We start from the raw sequence: 18935 nt of genomic DNA on the forward strand, positions 1-18935 counted from the left end.
GAAGATCGCCGGACACTTGGAAACCCCAGGATCTCGACCTCTGCGTCCTTCCCCTCTTGTCAGTCGAAATGTATTTTCCAAGTTCATCACTCATAATGTATGACTGCTAGTCAAGCCCGGCCCGACAAAAGCGTAAGAGCTAAACAAGCAACACCGAACAATGGGCGAATTACCTCTCATTTTCCTCCCCTCTTTTCCTTAAACGTCGCAGTTTGATTTACAAAGCACTTTCATCTACAGTGGTTCGTTTCCTTTTCCAACATCTGTGACTTAAATATTATTATCTCCACTTTGCAGAACTTGAAGCTAAGCCGCAGAGATGGATGTTAAGTAAAGGACCCCATATCGACGGGCTGGTAAGCAGAATATGGACTCAAAATCCGTGTGTAGAATCCCAGGCCCCTCGGTATTTCTGTCGCACAGCACAGGATGCTCTGCGTCTGTTTTCTGCTATCTGGGGAGTTCCACGCGTTAATTCTGTTTTCAACACCAGAGTGCGGTAAGCTAGAGGGGTCCTGCCCGCGCTCTGAGTTACAGTCTAGGGAATCGATGACTATTTTCGATGGTGTGTTGAAGAGCACGCTCCTGGATTCAGCATGCAAAGTCAGCACAACCATCCAAAGTAAAACAAAACAAACAAGAAACCACGATAAAACAGCACCCAGAAGTATGCCCCTCAAAGGAGACAAGGCATAACTGCGGTCTCCTTGTTTGCTAACTGGGAGAGCCTTGGCAATACGTGGTCTGGGACTGTGTGCTTCATTTTGGGAGTGGACATCAATGGCCAGCTGTTGAGTGCCTGCAGTGTCAGGCACTGGATTAGGCGTCCGGTGTACCCCTTGAGTAATTAAAACTGAAACAACAGCAAAATAATTAAAATTCTGTGAGTGGGTTTGGGTTGGCCGTGCCATTCTGCACTGAGGAAACTTAGTAGTCACACCCGAATTAGGTATTTACCGTCCTTTCCCTACAAGCCTACAGCCAAGCTGAGAGAAGCTTAAGGAGACAGATGGGCAGTAGACCCGGGACGGTGCGGGCAGAGGCGCAGGCCAGCCTCGCCCCGCCGACTCCTCCAGCAGAACAAATGCGCCGGGCTTGGTGCCTGAAATGCCGCAACAGGTGGCTGGCCAGGGCTGACTTCATCACTCAGGCATCATCGTTCCACCTTCGTCTCCCAGGCCAGGCCTCCCTGTGGGGATGTTTTGCCAAACGCCTCCCGCTCGCCCCGTTTGCAGAGGTTTTCTCCCGATATATTTTGCCATTTTGGGGAGAGGGTGGTGGTGGCGGGGGTGGGGGGGGGGTGGCGAGAGCTGGGGGAGGGTCTCCTCTGAGGTCAGTTGAGTAAAACGCTCGCTCTCAGTTCTCTCGGTGCTGGGAAAAGTCAAGGAGTACTTGACAGAGCTAGAAATCTTTCCTGGACCGCTGCTTGAACTTGAACTTGACTCTAGGTGCTGGGAGAAGGAGGGGAAGGAGGGGCGGTTGGGGAGAGGAGAGAGAAGGGAGGGTGACAGGAAAAGGGGAGCAAAAAGATGTAAAGGGAAGATCTCAGGCCGCTTTTTGCACCGCCTATTGATGACCTGAAGCTATCAGTATAAATACAGAGCCTCATACATTAGAGGCAGGCATATAGGTTTTAAAAAACGGGATTGTTTATACAGGTGCAGAACAAAGTCTTTCTTTGGAAAAGATTAATGGCAGGGAGACCGCTAGATTTTCTCTAAACAGTCACAAAAACTGTACCCAGCCTCAACGCCAAGCAGGTCATGGCCAGTTTCTTTTTCTTGAAGAAACTGCCTGACCCCAACGATTCATGTTGTTGTTGCTGTTGTTTTAAAACTAGCTCTTTCCTGTTTGTTTTTTCCCCCTTCCTTCCTACTTTCTTTTCTTCCTTCCTTCCCATCCTTCTTTTTCCCTTACTCCCTCTGATCTCTTTCAAGACATATAGCCATTTCCTCTATTTTCCCATTATTTTATTTTCATTTTCCCTTTCCCTCCATTTCTTTCTAATTATATTTTTATTCTTTCATTCTTTTTTTTTTTCAAGTCGCAGACTCCTAATGAAGATTAAGAAATGTATCTTCATATACACTGCATGTTAGTATATAACTGCAGTTTGCTTTAACAGGTTTGTAATGACATCTGATATTATACTTTCAAAATGCTTTTACTTTTCCTTCTCTCTCAGTGATTACAAAAACCTCATAAGCTGAACAGTGCTAATATAATATCTGTTTTGAAAAACCAGTTGTTTTGATTGTTTCAGCAAGTCCCCATACACTGCAAATAAAAAAATGAAACCTTTACTTTTGTATTTTAAAAACAAGCACACTGAAAACAATTCCTATTTGCCCATGCTAATAACCTTTGAGATTTGTAACACAAATATACAGGTTTCTATGGTATATATTGATGATTTTGAAATTCTTTTAAGATGTTTTTTTAAGTATGCAGTGGGAGGTGGGTTAAAGTTACATTATCAAACATTAAATACATTTAATAATGGTTAAAACATTAATAATCCCAGCTCTCCTGCTTATTAACTGTATGACCTTTGGCAATTTTTTTTTCAAGGCCCAGATTACTGATATATAATATGAAATATCTATCTTGTTGTGAGGAAGGGGGAGTCTATGAGTAATTGCCTGGGCCACAGCCTGATGCATGAGAAAAAAAATCAATAAATGCTAGTTATTTTTATTACTATGAATTGTGTGATGCCCAACATCACACATCTAATAAGTGTCAGGGTCCAGAACTGACCCAGGGTTTGTAAGCAAGGGCTTGTTCTGGGTTTCAGGCAGCACCAGAGGTTTCTTTTCTTTAACTGCAGGCTTCTGTGGTTCAAGTGCGTGGTCCTATTATCTGACATTTCCCCCAGGCCTCAGAAAAGACCTCACTGAGAGAAACTGATGGGACTACATTAGAGACTTTCTTTCCCCACGTTTTCTCCCCATAAAGCCACAGCAATTCTCCCAGTCTCCCTTGCCCTATTTGAAAACTGCTAAATAAATAAATGCAAATAAAACTCCTAAATCAGTTACTGAAAGGGTTAAATGAAATTGTGGGGAAGCAACACACTAAGTGTAACACTTGGTGCTTAATTTGCTGAAATATAAAATTCGCAGACTCTGGTTTTCTAAAAAGAAAGAATGAGGTCACAGACCACAGGAAAGGCCATTTAATGCCACACACCCACCCTTTCCACCCCCGAAGTAGGTACCAAGGGCATTTAATGCCACATCACTCCAAAGTAAGTGCTGGAGGAAGAAGTTTGAGGCTGTGCAGATCAAATAGTTGAGAGTTTAGGGAGAGTAGGGACTGTGTCTATACTCTTGGACACCAAGTCAAAGCATGTACAAAGTAGGTGCTTAAGAAATGGGAATGCATTTCCCATATGATTTTCCTGGTGGTGTCTCCCCAGATACTCTTGATGTTCTGGGTTGTCCTGTTGGCTGAACAAATTGCCTGTTTCTTTGATCTAGAAAAATAAGAGTCTAGACCAACACTAGCTAATATTATTGATGTCACCAGCCACATGAGGCAACTGAGCACTTGGAATGTGGCTAGTCATGTCCAGTATTGTAAAATACACACTGGAGATTGAAGACAATGTGAAGAAAAGATGTAAAATATCTAATATTTTAAAAACTATATGTCAAACAATGATAATGTTTTGATATATTGGGTTAAAGGAAGTATATTATTAAAAATAATTTTCCATGGCTTTGTATTTTTATAATGTGGCTACTAGACATTGGGATTTACAGATGTGGCTCGCATTATATTTCTCTTGGATAATTCAGGGATTAACGATGCAATTGTGCATTGAGTGTCTAGTGTTTGCTGTGGCAGGTGTTGGTGAGCCCGACTCCCGCCCACTTGGAAGGCACATTCTCGTGGGAAAAAGCACCATAATGCGGGAAGCACGTCTGCTCTCACTAACTCCTGTCATCTCGCCTGCACCCTCTACGTGTACCCTACCCCATCTAATAGGTCCAACCCCAGAACACGGGGAGAAACGCTTCCGGTGGTTTTGGGCTTCTGGTGGGTTTGAATTTCCGCAGCGCTTCTCACGGGGAAAAGTTACATGGAGGCATCCGTTCCGCAGGTAGTTTGGGTCACCCCACAGACAGCGGATGCCAGGGCTCCGGATGCCCAGTTCCTTGGTCTTTTCAGAACATCCCTGGATACAAAGTACGACGTCCACGCGTGGGAGGCTCAGGGTCTGGCAGTGTGCAAGTCACGTGGAGCACAGGTCATGTGGTATACGGTTACACGGTGGGGCGGGACAGTCACGTGGGGAGCATAGTGTTGCCATGTTTCTTTGTCTCGCGAAGCCGGGGAGCTGATTGGGCTCATCCAGCGTGTTCCCACGCTCCCTGACCCGGAAGGAAAGGAACGCTCCTCACTTGGACCCTGACGGCCACGTGGTCAGGTGCCTGTGGGAACTGTGGGGCCTGCGAGTTGAGTCTTCTGTTGTTCCGAAGGCAATCGGTCCTCCGCCAGTTATTTATCCAAGATTTGCTGCTAGATTTTTGCCTCTGTGGAGTTCCGTGAGACCTTAGCCCTTTAGAGAGGCTGGGCCTGGGCAGGTCAGGTTTTCGGAGTCTGAAGGTGGAAAAACTGGAGTTAAGAATGAAAAAGGAAATAGGGAATGTGATCAGACCCAGAGACCTGATTTTCTCTGCCATTTAGGACAGAAGAAAAAAAAAAAAGTCCTCAGTAATTTGTCTTGATAACTAAAATGCAGGTGACTTTGAAATAGATTTTTTAAAAAGCTATACGTGTGGGCACTAACCAAGATTTCTACAAACTCCAGGTTAGGACTAGAAAGCTGCGGGCCTCCTACAGATGGACTTTCCAGATGGCTTGGCTGTAAAGAACCTGCCTGCCAAGCAGGAGAGGCAGGTTCCATCCCTGGGTTGAGAAGGTGTCCTCTGGAGGAGAGAATGGCAACCCACTCCAGTATTTTTGCCTGGATAATCCCATGGACAGAGGAGCCTGGTAGGCTACAGTCCATGGGGTCGCTGAGAGTAGGACAGGACTTGGCTACTGAACAACAACAACAAATTCCTGCAAACGACTTTGAATTCTCCATTAGCAGAGTTAAGCAGCCATCCCAGCTCTCAGGAGGAAACATATGGCGATGGCTTGGCCCCTGGAGGTTTGTCTGCAGAATCCCTGGACTTCACTTATTTGGAGGATCCTGAGGCACAAGTTGGTCTGCGCTGTGATTCATGGGTCTGACAGAAGTCTTATTTTTTAAAAACTCTTTGTGACAGCCTTCCATTCTTAGAAGCTGAGTCTCTAAGAAGTTTTTCTTTTACTGTTGATTTTTATTGGCAATACTTTGAAACTGTGACAATGCTACATTTCCAAAACATCCCTTGAAACATAGAGGGTCTCTGGTATGTTGCCCCAAGCCTTGGATTTAACTGTGGAGTTAACCTAAAAGAAGATGACATCCTGCCATGTGGCATGTACTGGAAAGAGGCCCCTCTGCTGTGGACATTAGGAGATCTCTGCCTATCACCTCAGTGGCCTTGGGACACTTGCTGGCTGCCTTGGAGCTCTTTCTCTGTGTATAGCCCACCAACCAGGTGGCGGTGAGGGGAACTGCAAACCCATGTGTAAGCTTCCCTGGAAAGTGCAGAACATTGTACAAGGTCAGTTATTACATTGCTGTCTTCATTCTCTTTCCTAGGGACTCATCTTTGTCCTACCCCCTTCTCTCAATTGTGAGCCCTGCTCCGTGTCACCCTCATGTTAGCAGCCCTCTACCCTCTACCCCCTTCCCCTCAGCGTCTCATCCCCTATTGAACATCAAGTGAAAACTAAATGCCGCCTGGCGCCAGAGGAAGTTGTCCTGTAATAGATACTTCGTGGTGTCAGAGAGCAGGGATCCTGTGCACTTTGTCAACCAGTCCCTTAAAGTCTTCTGTAAAAGGGAGCCTGGCTTATTTACATACAAACTTTGTCTCCCTGGCCCTAAGTCCCTCTCACCTCCAATTCTAAAATGAGCTCCCATAGGGATCAGAGAAAAGGGAGGTGTTTGGGGCAATGTGCGCACTTTTCCTGAATGTTTTGTCCTTTGGATTATTTGTGCTGCTCTGCCCAATTAGCAAGGATAATGAGCCAGTTAGCAGGGGGAAAACGCTGCTCTCTTTAAGTTTCAAAGACGAACTCCTTGAGGATGTTGGAAACAGAAGTAGATAAGGAATCTTCATGCCTGTTTCATCACTCTGTCCCTATTTCTTCTTAAATTGCCACATTTAGGCAACTTCCTTTAGAGAGGAGAGTAGCAGAATTAAAATTAATAAGAAAACAAAAAGACTAAATTGTCAACTCAGTGATGACAGAGACTGTGCCTTGTTCATCTGGGTATTCCCCCTGTCTGTAACAGACAGTACCTAAGTATTTGATCATTGAAAACATTGAAAAACACAGGAACCCGATCTAATCTTCACCCGTAATTACTGGAAGACATACTCAAACCATTATTTGCCCTTCACTTAACCAACTCAATTTACTCCTGTGTGCTCTGCCCCACTATCAGTACTTACAGAGATCCAATTACATTTCTGATTACCTGAATGGATTTATGGAAACTATTTTCTGTTTTTGAATGTAGCTTATATGTCAGTTTACTTATAATGTAGTTGCCACAATCTGAGTGTTAATTCTAAATAATTGAAGAATTATGTTTATTATAAACATCCCAGCAATGAAATTTCTCCTTATAAAAATGAAATCTGGCTTTAAATAGTATCAAGAATTTTTTTTCCTGATTGAAAAAAATTCAGAATTTTTATAAAATTTCAGAGGGTCATAGATCTATAAAGCCTCACATTAAACCTTTATCATAGTGTAAGGGGAGAATGGAGCCCTGAAAGGCCCACACATTTAATGGGTGAGCAGAGCAGGGGATTCAGAGAAAGTAAGGCCATCATCAGAGAGGTGAGAGGAAAACCAAGATTACTGGTTTTGAAAGCAAGGGAGGGGTTTCAGGAAATAATGGGTGGGGACTTCCAGTTGAGGTGGTATGGTAAAGTCACGTTTTGAAGCTGCCCTTGTGCTCCAAGCACATGGCAATGAGTTAAAGTGTAAAAATAGGAAACTCAAAAGGCGCAGCCAGGTTCAAAAGCAAGAAAAATACCCCTGTGGACTAGGAGTAGAACAGAAACTGAATGTTGAGTGCAGTTGGAGCTCCTGGCAGATCCTCCAGGCAAGAGCATCCAGGAGTTGAGTTCCTTTGCAGAAAGGGGGCACATCATTGTCCCCTGTGAGGAGGGGCACTGGTATGGGTCACTACCTAAATTAGGATGGAGGTCCACCTTAGTGAGTGCAACCACCAAGGAAACAAAGAAAGCAAGCCCAGCTAGCCTACTGGCTCTGTGACTGAATCAGTTTCTTTTTTTTTTTTTTTTTCTCTCTTAATTGTGGGTCGCTTTTTCCTGCTTCTTTGCATGCTTTGGTGCCTTTTGTTTGGAGGGCAGCAGACATTGTGAATTTTGCCTGTTGGTGCTGGATATCTATGTATTCTTATAAATACTATCAATATTCGTTCTGGGATGCAGTTACTTGGAAATAGTGTAATCCTTTTCAGTCTTGCTATTCAGATGGCTCGGTAGAAGGAATCAACGGTGCTCATTCTAAGTTAATTCTTCCCCATACTGAGGGAAGACTCTTCTGAGCACTCAGCCCGAAGCCCTGTGCATAATGGAGGCTTTCCAGTCTGGCTGGAGCATGTGTTATTCCTGGCCCTGTATCCCTACCTGACTCTGTTCCCTTTAATCTTTTTTGGTGAGAGTTCCTTCAACCTCTGGTAATTTCCTCCTGTGCTTGTGCTGCTCCACTGAAAACTCCAGGGGGACCTCCTGCAGATCTCTGGAGTTCACCCTCTGGGCCCCTGCCTTCTCTCTGGTCTTCTGTTGGGTGGATTCTAGCTGCCTCGTTCTCCCCACTATCTTGGCTCTGGCTTCTCCACTCAGGGGTCTGCCTGGGTTCTCCCTTTCTGCTTCTCACTTTGGAAACATCTGTGATGGCAAGATCTGGGGCAACGGCAATGATTATAGGCCTTTCCTTGTTTCCCATCTCTTAGGGTCCACTGTCCTTTACTGCCTCCTGTCCAATGTTTGGAGAAGCATTGTTTCATCTCTTTTGCCTGTTTTGTGGTTGCTCCAGATGGAAGGGTGAGTCTTATCACTGGAACTCAATTTTGGCCCTAAGTGGAAGTTTTTGAAATTACTCCTTGGTAGGAAACTGGTTTCTTTTTGGTTTGCTTTTAAGGGTTAGAATTGCTTAAGCATGCTTATGTTTTGAGGAAAAATTAAAGATGTTAAAAATATGAGAAACAGGAGTTCCCCAGAGGAGGTGGAAGGAGATGGGAAGGTAGCTTTGATGAGCATAAAATACACCTCTTTGCCTGAAATGAGTTGAAACTAAATAATGTAGGATGCCACTGTAGATCAGGAATGGTTTCTCATAGGAAGCTAAGAGGTTAGCCCCTGTGAGTAGGAATGAGGTATTGAGGTTAACAGAGGTGGGGAATGTGAGGAGTAACCTTTTGGAGAATAGAATAAAGGACTGAGTAGGTGTAAGACCAAGTGTTTCAAAGAGTGTTAAGGGCCCTGATGAGGGACTTTCCTGGTGGTCCTGTGGTTGAGACTTCCTTCCAAAGCAGGGGCTGTGGGGTTCGATCTCTGGTCAGAGCTAGGATCCCACTGTGCCTTGGGGCCAACTGCTCCCCCCACCCCCCAAACATAAAGCAGAAGCAATATTGTAACAAAGTCAATAAAGATTTTTAAAAGAGCCCACCTAAAATAAAAGAAAAAAGGGACCTGGTGAGTTTGAGCATTTATTCTCATTAATAAATATGAAGTTTTCTAGCATATTGGTTGATATATAGTGGTTATTAGAAATAGTTGAATCTTGATAATAAGACGCCCGGTTTACATCTCTGGTAACAAGAAACTGCAAGAATAAGCCGCAAATGGATTCATTATGTTTTGATGAGGTAGAGAGCCAAGTTAGGAATATGGAGTTTAAGGGAGACACTCTTAGGGATTTAGATGAAGCTTCTATAGTTGGGGTCCCGTGGTGCACAGGAGGGAGGCAAAAATGAAAGTGTATTTTAATTTTTTTTTCTTTTGGGGTTAGTGGAGAGGAAAGGATTTGCAGAGACACAGTACCACTATGTTGCACAAGCTTTGAGGGTGTCACTGACACAGAATTCAATGTGGAAGAACCATATATTCAATTATCATTTATCTATTATTGAGTTTTTAATTGAATATCTGTTTCTTATATTTTTGTAGTTGTGCCTTGGCCTTGCAACCAGAATACATAAATACATGCACATATGCCTACATACATGTAAACTATTCTTTGAAATTTAGGCTACCTGGAGGTATTAGCAGATTTTTTTTCAACATATCCCACAGCAGTTTAGAACACAGCAAATATTGTGTATTTTAAATCAATGATAGGCCTCCTGATGTCTTGATATTAGTTAGAGGGTACTCACTGGCATGTGATAGATAGTTTAATGGGGGAAAAAGGTAGGGTGGGTCGGATTGGTCCCCAAATGCCCTTATTTTCTCACTAGTATTCCTCTACATTTTATATTAAAGATATTGAGGTTAAGAGAGGCAAAGTCCCTTGCTGAGAAATAGTTGAAGGTGAACTCAGACTTCTAGATTAGGAGTCTAGCTCTGCATTTACCATTTCATGCCCATGATGGTTAATTTTGTGTGTCAGTTTGGCTAGGCCACAGTTCCCAGTTACTTGGTCAAATGTTGTTCTAGATGTTTTTGTGAAGGTATTCCTCTCTCTCTTTTGGATGAGCTTCACTTTGAAACAGATAGACTCTAAGTGAAACAGATCATCCTCTATCATGTGAGTGGGCCTTATCTCATCAGTTGACTGTCTTAATAGAAAAAGACTGACCTCCCTAGAAGAAGAAGAGGAGATTCTGCCAGGAGACCGCCTTCAGACTTGGACTTCATCTCTTCCTTCTGTGTCTAGTCTGCTGGCCTACCCTGCAGATAATGTTCTTAACCAAAAACTGTTGAATCTTAAAGAATTTAGTAAGCAAGATAATGTGTACTATCAGGCACTCCTAAATTGGGAGTGTTATAAAGGGATAGTGAATCTCATAGTCTTTGAAATTTAGTCCTTATTTTAGAAGTCGTGGAAAAATGAATCTAGCCAGGAAGGAAACTGCCCCAGGTAACTGTAAGTATCAATGCACTGACTTTTCATGTTTTTTTTTTTTTTTTTAATAGTATTATGCTACTTGGTTGAAAGATGGTGAATTTAATTACAAAGTTTTCTTTACATTGTTTGGTTGGATGTAACGACTGAGTCTCTTTCTCTAATAGAAATATAAATCTCGTACCATAAAAATTCACCCTTTCCAAATATGTAGTTCAGTGGTTTTTAGTATATTCACAACATTGTGCAATCATTTCCATTATGTATTTCCCAAACATTTTTATCATCCCAAACTGAAACCCCGTAACATTTAGCAGTCACTCTTCACCTCCTGGAAACTTGCCTTCCACAACTCCCGGAAACCGCTGATCTCTCAGTCTCTGTGTATTTGTCTATTCTGGACATTATTACATAAATGGAATCATCTAATTACATCTATAAGCCATCTGTATAGTAAACTATAGACCTTTCCATCTTAGTTTATTTCACTAAGTATAATATTTTTCAAGGTTGATCCATATTTTAACATATATTAGTTCTTCATTTTACACGGATGGATAATATTCCATTGTGTATATATACCAAATTTTGTTTATCCAATCATCAATTGATGGCATTTGGGTTGTATCCACTTTTTGGCTATTATGAATAATGATGCTATGAATATTTGTGTACAAGGTTTGTGTGAACATGTTTCCAAGCCTCTTGGGTATACATCTAGCGGTGGAAATGCCTGGTTGTATGGTAACTTTGTTTAACTTTTTGAGAATCAGGTTGTTTTCCAAAGTGGCTGTACCATTTTACATTTCCAGAAGCAAAGTAGAAAGGTTCCAATTTCTTTGCATCCTCACCAACACTCTTTATTGTGCTTTTTTCTGATTATAGTCATTCCATTGAGTGTAAAGTGATGTGTCATTTTGGTTTTGATTTGCATTTTCCTGATGACTAACGATGTTCAACATCTTTTTATGTGCTTGTTGGCCATCTGTATATCTTTTGTGAAGAAATGTCCATTTGTCCATTTTTAAATTGGATTATTTGTCTTTTTGTGGTTGAATTGTAACTATTCTTTATTTATAATAAAGATTAGGATTACTAGAACCTAATCAAATAATATGATTTGCAAATATGTTCTTCCATCCTGTGGGTTTGTCTTTTCATTTGGTAGTATCCTTTAAAGCACAGAATTTTTATTTTGACAAAGTCTATTTTTTTTCTTTGGGTGTCAGGTCTAAGAAACCACTGTATAATCTATGGTCACAGAGATTTACCTCTGTTTTCTTATAAGAGTTTTATAGTTTCAGCGTTTATATCTGTCTCTGTGGTTGATTTGTAGTTACTTTTTGTGTATGGTATGAGGTAGAGATCCAAATTCTTTTCTTTTTTTTTTGCCTGTGAATATCTACTTTTCCCAGCACCATTTGTTGAAAAGATTGTTCTTTCCTACTTAGATTTGGTCAAGGTCTCCTTGACCAAAATGAATTGAGGAATATGGGAATAATATTTCTTACCAAATAAGGCAATATTTATGGACCCTCAATTCTGTTCCACTAATCTATATGTCTACTTTTATTCCAGTACCGTAAAGTCTTGATTACTGCATCTTTCTAATCAGTCGCTCAGTCATGTCTGACTCTGCGACCCCATGGACTGCAGCACACAAGGCTATCTTTCTAGTAAGTTTTGAAATTGGGGATGTTTTTCAAGATTGTTCTGGTTATTCTGCCTCCCTTGAATTTCCACCTGAATTTTATGATTAGTCTGTCGGCTTTTCAAACAGCCAGCTGGAATTTTGATAGGAATGGCGTTGAGCCTGTAGACTAACTGGGGAAGAGTATTGCCATCTTCGTTTTAAAGCTTCTGACCCATTAACATAGGATATTCATTCATTTAGATATTTGTTACTATCTTTCAACAGTGCTTTGTAGTTTTCAGAGTATAGCCTTTATACTTCATTTGTTAAATTTAGTCCTAAATATTTTTATTTTATTTTTTTATTAATTACTTTTTCTTGGAGTGTAGTTGCTTTAAAATGTTGTGTTGGCTTCTACTGCAGAGAAAAATGAATCAGCCATACATAGACATATATCCCCTTCCTTTTTGGACTTCCTTCCAATTCAGGTCACCACAGAGCTTAAGTAAAGTCCCCTGTACCGTGCATGTGGTCCCATCGCTTGTCTGTTCTATAGATCCTGTCAGGAGCGCACTGTATCTGAGTCAGTCCCAGTCTCCTCGTTCCTCCTACCCAACGCCTTTCCCTCTTGTTATCCATGCATTTGTTTCCTACCTTTGTGTCTGTATTTCTGCCTTGCAGATAAGGTCATCTATACCGTTTTTCTAGATTCCATGTATGTGTGTTATTTTCCAATATTTGTTTTTCTCTTTCTGACTCACTTCATGCTGTTTGACAGTCTCTAGGTCCATGCACATCTCTACAAATGACCCAGTTTCATTCCTTTTTATGTCTGAATAATATTCCATTGTATACAATAAATGGAATTGTTTTCTTAATTTCCATTTTGGACTGTTCATTACTAGTGTGTATAAATACAATCTATTTTCGCACATTATTCTTGTACCCTGCAACCTTTCTGTACTCTTTTATTAGTTTCAGTGCTTTTATAGTAGATTGCTGAGGATTTTCTGTATGTAAGTTTGTCATCTTCAAGTAGAGATAGTTTTACTTGTTTCTTTCCAATTTGGATGCCTCTTTCTTTCTTCTTCTACCCCCTCATCCCACCTTCCTGCATCGTTCCCTCTCTCTTGCTTTCTTGCATTTTCTTTTTGGTCTAATTGTCCTTGTTAAAATGTTGAAAACAAGAGGTAACAGTGTAAATCCTTCTCTTATTCTTGATCTTAGGGGAAAAGCATTCATTCTTTCATCAAGAAGTATGATCTTTGTTGTGGATTTTTTATAGATGCATTTTTCATATTGAGGATGTATCATTCTATCCCCCAATTTTTTTTTTAATTTTATTTTATTTTTAAACTTTACAGTATTGTATTAGTTTTGCCAAATATCGAAATGAATCTGCCACAGGTATACCCGCGTTCCCCATCCTGAACCCTCCACCCTCCTCCCTCCCCTCCCCTCCTTCTGGGTCGTCCCAGTGCACCAGCCCCAAGCATCCAGTACCGTGCATCGAACCTGGACTGGCGACTCGTTTCATACATGATATTATACATGTTTCAATGCTATTTTCCAAAATCTCCCCACCCTCTCCCTCTCCCACAGAGTCCATAAGACTGATCTATACATCTGTGTCTCTTTTGCTGTCTCATACACAGGGTTATTGTTTCCATCTTTCTAAATTCCATATATATGCATTAGTATACTGTACTGGTGTTTTTCTTTCTGGCTTACTTCACTCTGTATAATAGATTCCAGTTTCATCCATCTCATTAGAACTGATTCAAATGTATTCTTTTTAATGGCTGAGTAATACTCCATTGTGTATATGTACCACAGCTTTCTTATCCATTCATCTGTTGATGGGCATCTATATTTTACCATGAAGGGGTTTGGATTTTGCAAAACGCTTTTTATGCATCTATTGAGATAATCATGTGAGTGACTTTTTTGTACTTTATTCAATTGATATGGTGAAATAATTGGCTTTTGGATGTTGAACTACCAACTTTACATTCCTGGATTAAATCCTAATTGATCATCACATGTAATTCCTTTTTATATAATGCTGGGTTTGGTTTGCTAGTATTTTATTTGTTGCTGTTGTTCAGTCACTAGTCTTGTCTGACTCTTCATGACCCCATAGACTGCAGCATGCCAGTCTTCCTTGTCCTTCACTGTCTTCCGGACTTTGCTCAGATTCATGTCTGTTGAATTGGTGATGCTGTCTAACCATCTTATCCTCTGCTGCCCCCTTCTCCTTTTGCCTTCAGTCTTTCCCCGCATCAGAGTCTTTTTCCTATGAGTTGGCTCCTAGCCTCAGGTGGCCAAAGTATTGGAGCTTCAGCTTTAGCATCAGCCCTTCCAGTGAATATCCAGGGTTGATTTCCTTTAGGATTGACTGGTTTTATCTCCTTAAAGTCCAAGGGGCTCTCAAGAGTCTTCCTCAGCACCACAATTCAGAAGCATCAATTCTTTGGCACTAAGCCTTCCTTATGGTCCAACTCTTGGTTTCTCAAGAGACAAGATATTTGTCTTGTAACAGGATATCTGTGTCTATATCAGTGAAATACGGATTTTGTTTTCTTGGTACATCTTTACGTTCTTGGTATCAGGGTAATACTGGCATCACAGAACAAGTTAGGAAGTGTTCCCTCCACTTCTGCTTTTTGAAAGAGTGTGTGAATGTTCTTTAAATGTTGAGAAGAATTTACAGGCTTTTTTTGTGGGTAATTTTGTGATTACTAATTTAATCTCTTATCACAAGTCTATTCAGAAATTTTATTTCTTCTTGAATCTGTTTTTGTAGTTTGTGTCTTTGTGTACATATAATTTAGGTTATCTAATTTGATGGCTTACAGTCGTTTTTAGTATCTCCTTATAATCCTTTTTATTTTTGTAACTGTATGTGTGTGTGTGTGTGCACACGCACACATGTGCACAGCCGTGTCTGACCAACTCTTTGCGACCTCATGGACTGTAGCCTGCCAGGCTCCTTTGTCCATGGAATTTTCCAGGCAAGAATACTGGAGTGAGTTGCCAGTTCCTCCTCCAGGGGATCTTCCTGACCCAGGAATTGAACCTACGTCTCTTGCATCTCCTGTCTTGGCAGGCGGATTCTTTACGACTGCACCACCCGGGAAGCCCATTAATTTTTGTAAAGTCAGTAATAGTGTCCTGTCTTTAATTCTTGATTTTAGTCACTTGAGTCCAGTCTCTTCTTTTCAGTCAGTCTAACTAAAGTTTTGATTTCACTGATCTTTTCAAAGAGCCAACTTTTGGTTTTGTTGATTATTCTTTATTTTCATATTTTATATTTCCACAGTAAGCATTGTTTTCTTCCTTCTGCTTGCATTTGGTTTACTTTACTCTTTCTTCTTCTGGTTTCCTAAATGTGGAAGTTTAGGTTATTGATTTGAAGTCTTTTTTATTTTTTAGTGTAGGCATTTACAGGGGTGGTGAATAATTTTACATGTCAGCTTGGGCTAAGCTATCTCCTAGATAGCTGGGAGAACAGTGTTTCTGGATGCATCCGTTTGGGTCTCTCCAGAAGAGATTGATACTTAAATCAGTAGACTACCTAAATGTGATGGTCCTCACTAATGTAGATGGACATTATCCAATCCCTTGAAGGGTCTGATTAGAACAAAAAGGTGGAGGAAGGGTAAGTTCACTCTTTCTTCTTGAGTTGAGATATCCATCTTCTCCTTGCCCTTGGACATCAGCCATCCTGGTTCTTGGACCTTGAAAGTGAAAGTGAAAGTGAAGTCGCTCAGTCGTGTCCGACTCTTTGCTACCCCATGGACTGTAGCCCACCAGGCTCCTCCATCCATGGAATTTTCCAGGCAAGAGTACTGGAGTGGGTTGCCATTTCCTTCTCCAGAGGATCTTCCCCACCCAGGGATCAAACCCAGGTCTCCCGCATTGCAAACAGATGCTTTTACCATCTGAGCCACGAGGGAAGCTTGGACCTTGAGACAGACTGAATTACACTACCTAGTTTCCTGGTTCTCCAGCTTGTACATGGCGAGTGTGGGACTTCTCAGCCTCCATAATCCTGTGAGCCAATTCCTATAATAAATCTTCTGTTGTATGTATCCTGTTGGGTTTTGTTTCTCTGGAGAACCCTAATATAAATATCCTTCCATGTATGGACCATGCTTTATTGTTTCTTTGCATGCCTCGTGATTTTTTTTAGATAATCAGACATTTAATGTAATGTGGCAATTCTAGAAATCAGAGTTTCTTCCTCCCCAGGGTTTTCTATTGTTTATTTTTGGTTTTGTTTGTTTAGTAACTTTTCTGCAGCAATCCCATGAAGCCGGCATTCTTTTTTGTGTTTCTACTTGGTTTCCACTTGATTATCATAGTGGTCTGCTGATTAGATAGGGATTTCCTTACATGCCTGGAACCAAAACATTTCCCAGTCTTTGCTGAGGGGCTCTCTGTGTGTTTTGAAGTACAGCTTCAAACCTTCAGCCCTTAATCAGACAGGTTCTGCCTTAACCTTCTCTTCCTATTTGCACAGAACCTCCAGATCATCCAGAATTTAGGCCCTAAATTCAGGTCTTTCTTAAGCATGTACACGGCTCTGGGAATGTGCACAGAGCTACTTGTGTTTGTGGCTTTCTTAATTCCCAGAAGCATGGCAGAGCTTTTCAAAGCCCACAAAGATTCTCCTTCCCAAGCTTTTCCTTTTAACATTTTTGGTTAGCCTATTATTTTCCCCAAGCTTTATTCACCACCTTAGGCAGCTTCAGAGTTGAGCAGCTGCCTGTAATTTTTGACGAATGCACCTGGAGGAGAGACTTTTTGCATTGGTTGAGCTGAGTGAGGTCAAATAAAGGCATCACTTCAAGTGGGGTCTTCTAGGGAACTAACAGGTCAGATAACGACAGTTCTCTTGGAATGAAGGTTAACAGAGCCCCACCTCATTCTTCTCCCTCCCAGCAGCTGCCAGTCTGCTGATTTTTTTTAAAAAATTATTTATTTTTAATTGAAGAATAATTGTTTTACAATATTGTGTTGTTTTTTTGCCATATATCCATATGAATCAGCCATCAGATCAGATCAGTCGCTCAGTCGTGTCTGACTCTTTGCGACCCCATTAATTGCAGTCACCCTGTTTATTTAACTTATATGCAGAGTATATCATGAGAAACGCTGGACTGGAAGAAACACAAGCTGGAATCAAGATTGCCTGGAGAAATCTCAATAAACTCAGATATGCAGATGACACCACCCTTATGGCAGAAAGTGAAGAGGAACTCAAAAGCCTCTTGATGAAAGTGAAAGTGGAGAGTGAAAAAGTTGGCTTAAAGCTCAACGTTCAGAAAACGAAGATCATGGCATCCGGTCCCATCACTTCATGGGAAATAGATGGGCAAACAGTGGAAACAGCGTCAGACTTTATTTTTCTGGGCTCCAAAGTCACTACAGATGGTGACTGCAGCCATGAAATTAAAAGACGCTTACTCCTTGGAAGGAAAGTTACGACCAACCTAGATAGCATATTCAAAAGCAGAGACATTATTTTGCCAACAAAGGTTCATCTAGTCAAGGCTGTGGTTTTTCCTGTGGTCATGTATGGATGTGAGAGTTGGACTGTGAAGAAGGCTGAGCACCGAAGAATTGATGCTTTTGAACTGTGGTGTTGGAGAAGACTCTTGAGAGTCCCTTGGACTGCAAGGAGATCCAACCAGTCCATTCTGAAGGAGATCAGCCCTGGGATTTCTTTGGAGGGAATGATGCTAAAGCTTGAACTCCAGTACTTTGGCCACATCATGGGAAGAGTTGACTCAATGAATCAGCCATAGGTATACATATATCCCCTCCTTCTTGAATCTTCCACCTCCCACACCATCCCACTCCTCTAGGTTGTCACAGAAGCCCGATTTGAGTTCCCTGAGGCATACAGCAAATTCCCACTGGCTATTTTACATATGGTAGTGTATATGTATCCAAGTCAGCTGAGTTTTACTCTGATTGTGAGCTGTCAGTTTTCAAGGCTACTGTGGAGCTAGAGAGGAGCAGTGAGCACAGGGCAAATGAAAATGCCTCGAAGCACACTGTTCTTACCAAGATTAAGCAGTTTGCCTTGAAAAACCACTACCCAGATTTCTGGGATCTTTTGATCAATTTCTAGAATTCTTAAAATACTTAACCTGACAATTGTTTGTGAGTTTTCTAGTTGCTTTAATGGAGAAAATGAAGAGAGAATTTCTGTAGTTCCTTGATCTGCCATTTTTGCTGACATCATTTCCCTGGCCCACTGAATTGTGATGTATCAATAGATTATATATATCTTGAGATCCAATTAGAAAGGCAGTACATGAAGTGCCAGTTATCCTGTTCATGGGTAGGAAGGAGAACGTTAAGAGGTCTCACATATGTTGAGGAATTTGCTTTCAGTCTTTTCTTGAACTTCTCTTGGTGCAAGAATCAGAGGAATCAAGGAGCAGCTTGTATTCAGCAAGACTGTTTTCACATTGCTCGTCTACCACATCGTCCTCTGTAAACCACACTCCTGTGCATTTGTGTTTTTGCCTCTCCATCTTCCATAATAGCTTTCCTGTGATTAGACTTCCCAGGGTGAGGACTGAATCATTCCACTGAGAGAGTCTGATGTAAGAACTGCTGTGTTGTAAAAACTTTCCCTGCACATTCAAGAAGGAAAGCTACTTAAAAGAATGGGTGCCCTTAACTATTTGTATCATTGATGACAACAGGTTAATATTATGTAGTACTTTTGTAAGACTGTTCCGAGGTGAATAAAAAGAAACAATAGGTGTTTAGTTTCTTTCTTTTTTTCTTATCTCCTTAATAATACTTGCACGTATAAGCACAAGTTGCCTGTTGCCAATAAGCAACAGTAGTCATTTTAGCATATATTCAGTCAGTAAATTCTGTAATGAACCCAGGTAAATAAGTTCACTCCCTCAGCAAGGAGATGGTGAGAACTTACTATGGACTAGGCATATGATTAAGTTTGTTGCTCTCATTCTCCCAGAATTCCAGAATTTTCCTATTCCTTCCATATCTTGGGTGTAAACTATGAAATTGACTTCGTTACTTCTCTTGCTTTATCCAG

General features: G+C 41.2%; 1 long non-coding RNA gene across 1 annotated transcript; it reads left to right on the forward strand.

The window, feature by feature from the left end:
- The first annotated feature begins 261 nt into the window (after positions 1 to 261).
- On the forward strand, positions 262 to 18639 carry LOC101903752 (uncharacterized). The gene is made up of 2 exons (XR_009490499.1): positions 262 to 5666; positions 16991 to 18639. It is a non-coding gene; the product is annotated as an uncharacterized lncRNA (long non-coding RNA).
- Positions 18640 to 18935: the final 296 nt, after the last annotated feature.

The sequence above is a fragment of the Bos taurus genome, chromosome 14 (assembly GCF_002263795.3).
Source record: "Bos taurus isolate L1 Dominette 01449 registration number 42190680 breed Hereford chromosome 14, ARS-UCD2.0, whole genome shotgun sequence".
NCBI classification, from domain to species: domain Eukaryota; kingdom Metazoa; phylum Chordata; class Mammalia; order Artiodactyla; family Bovidae; genus Bos; species Bos taurus.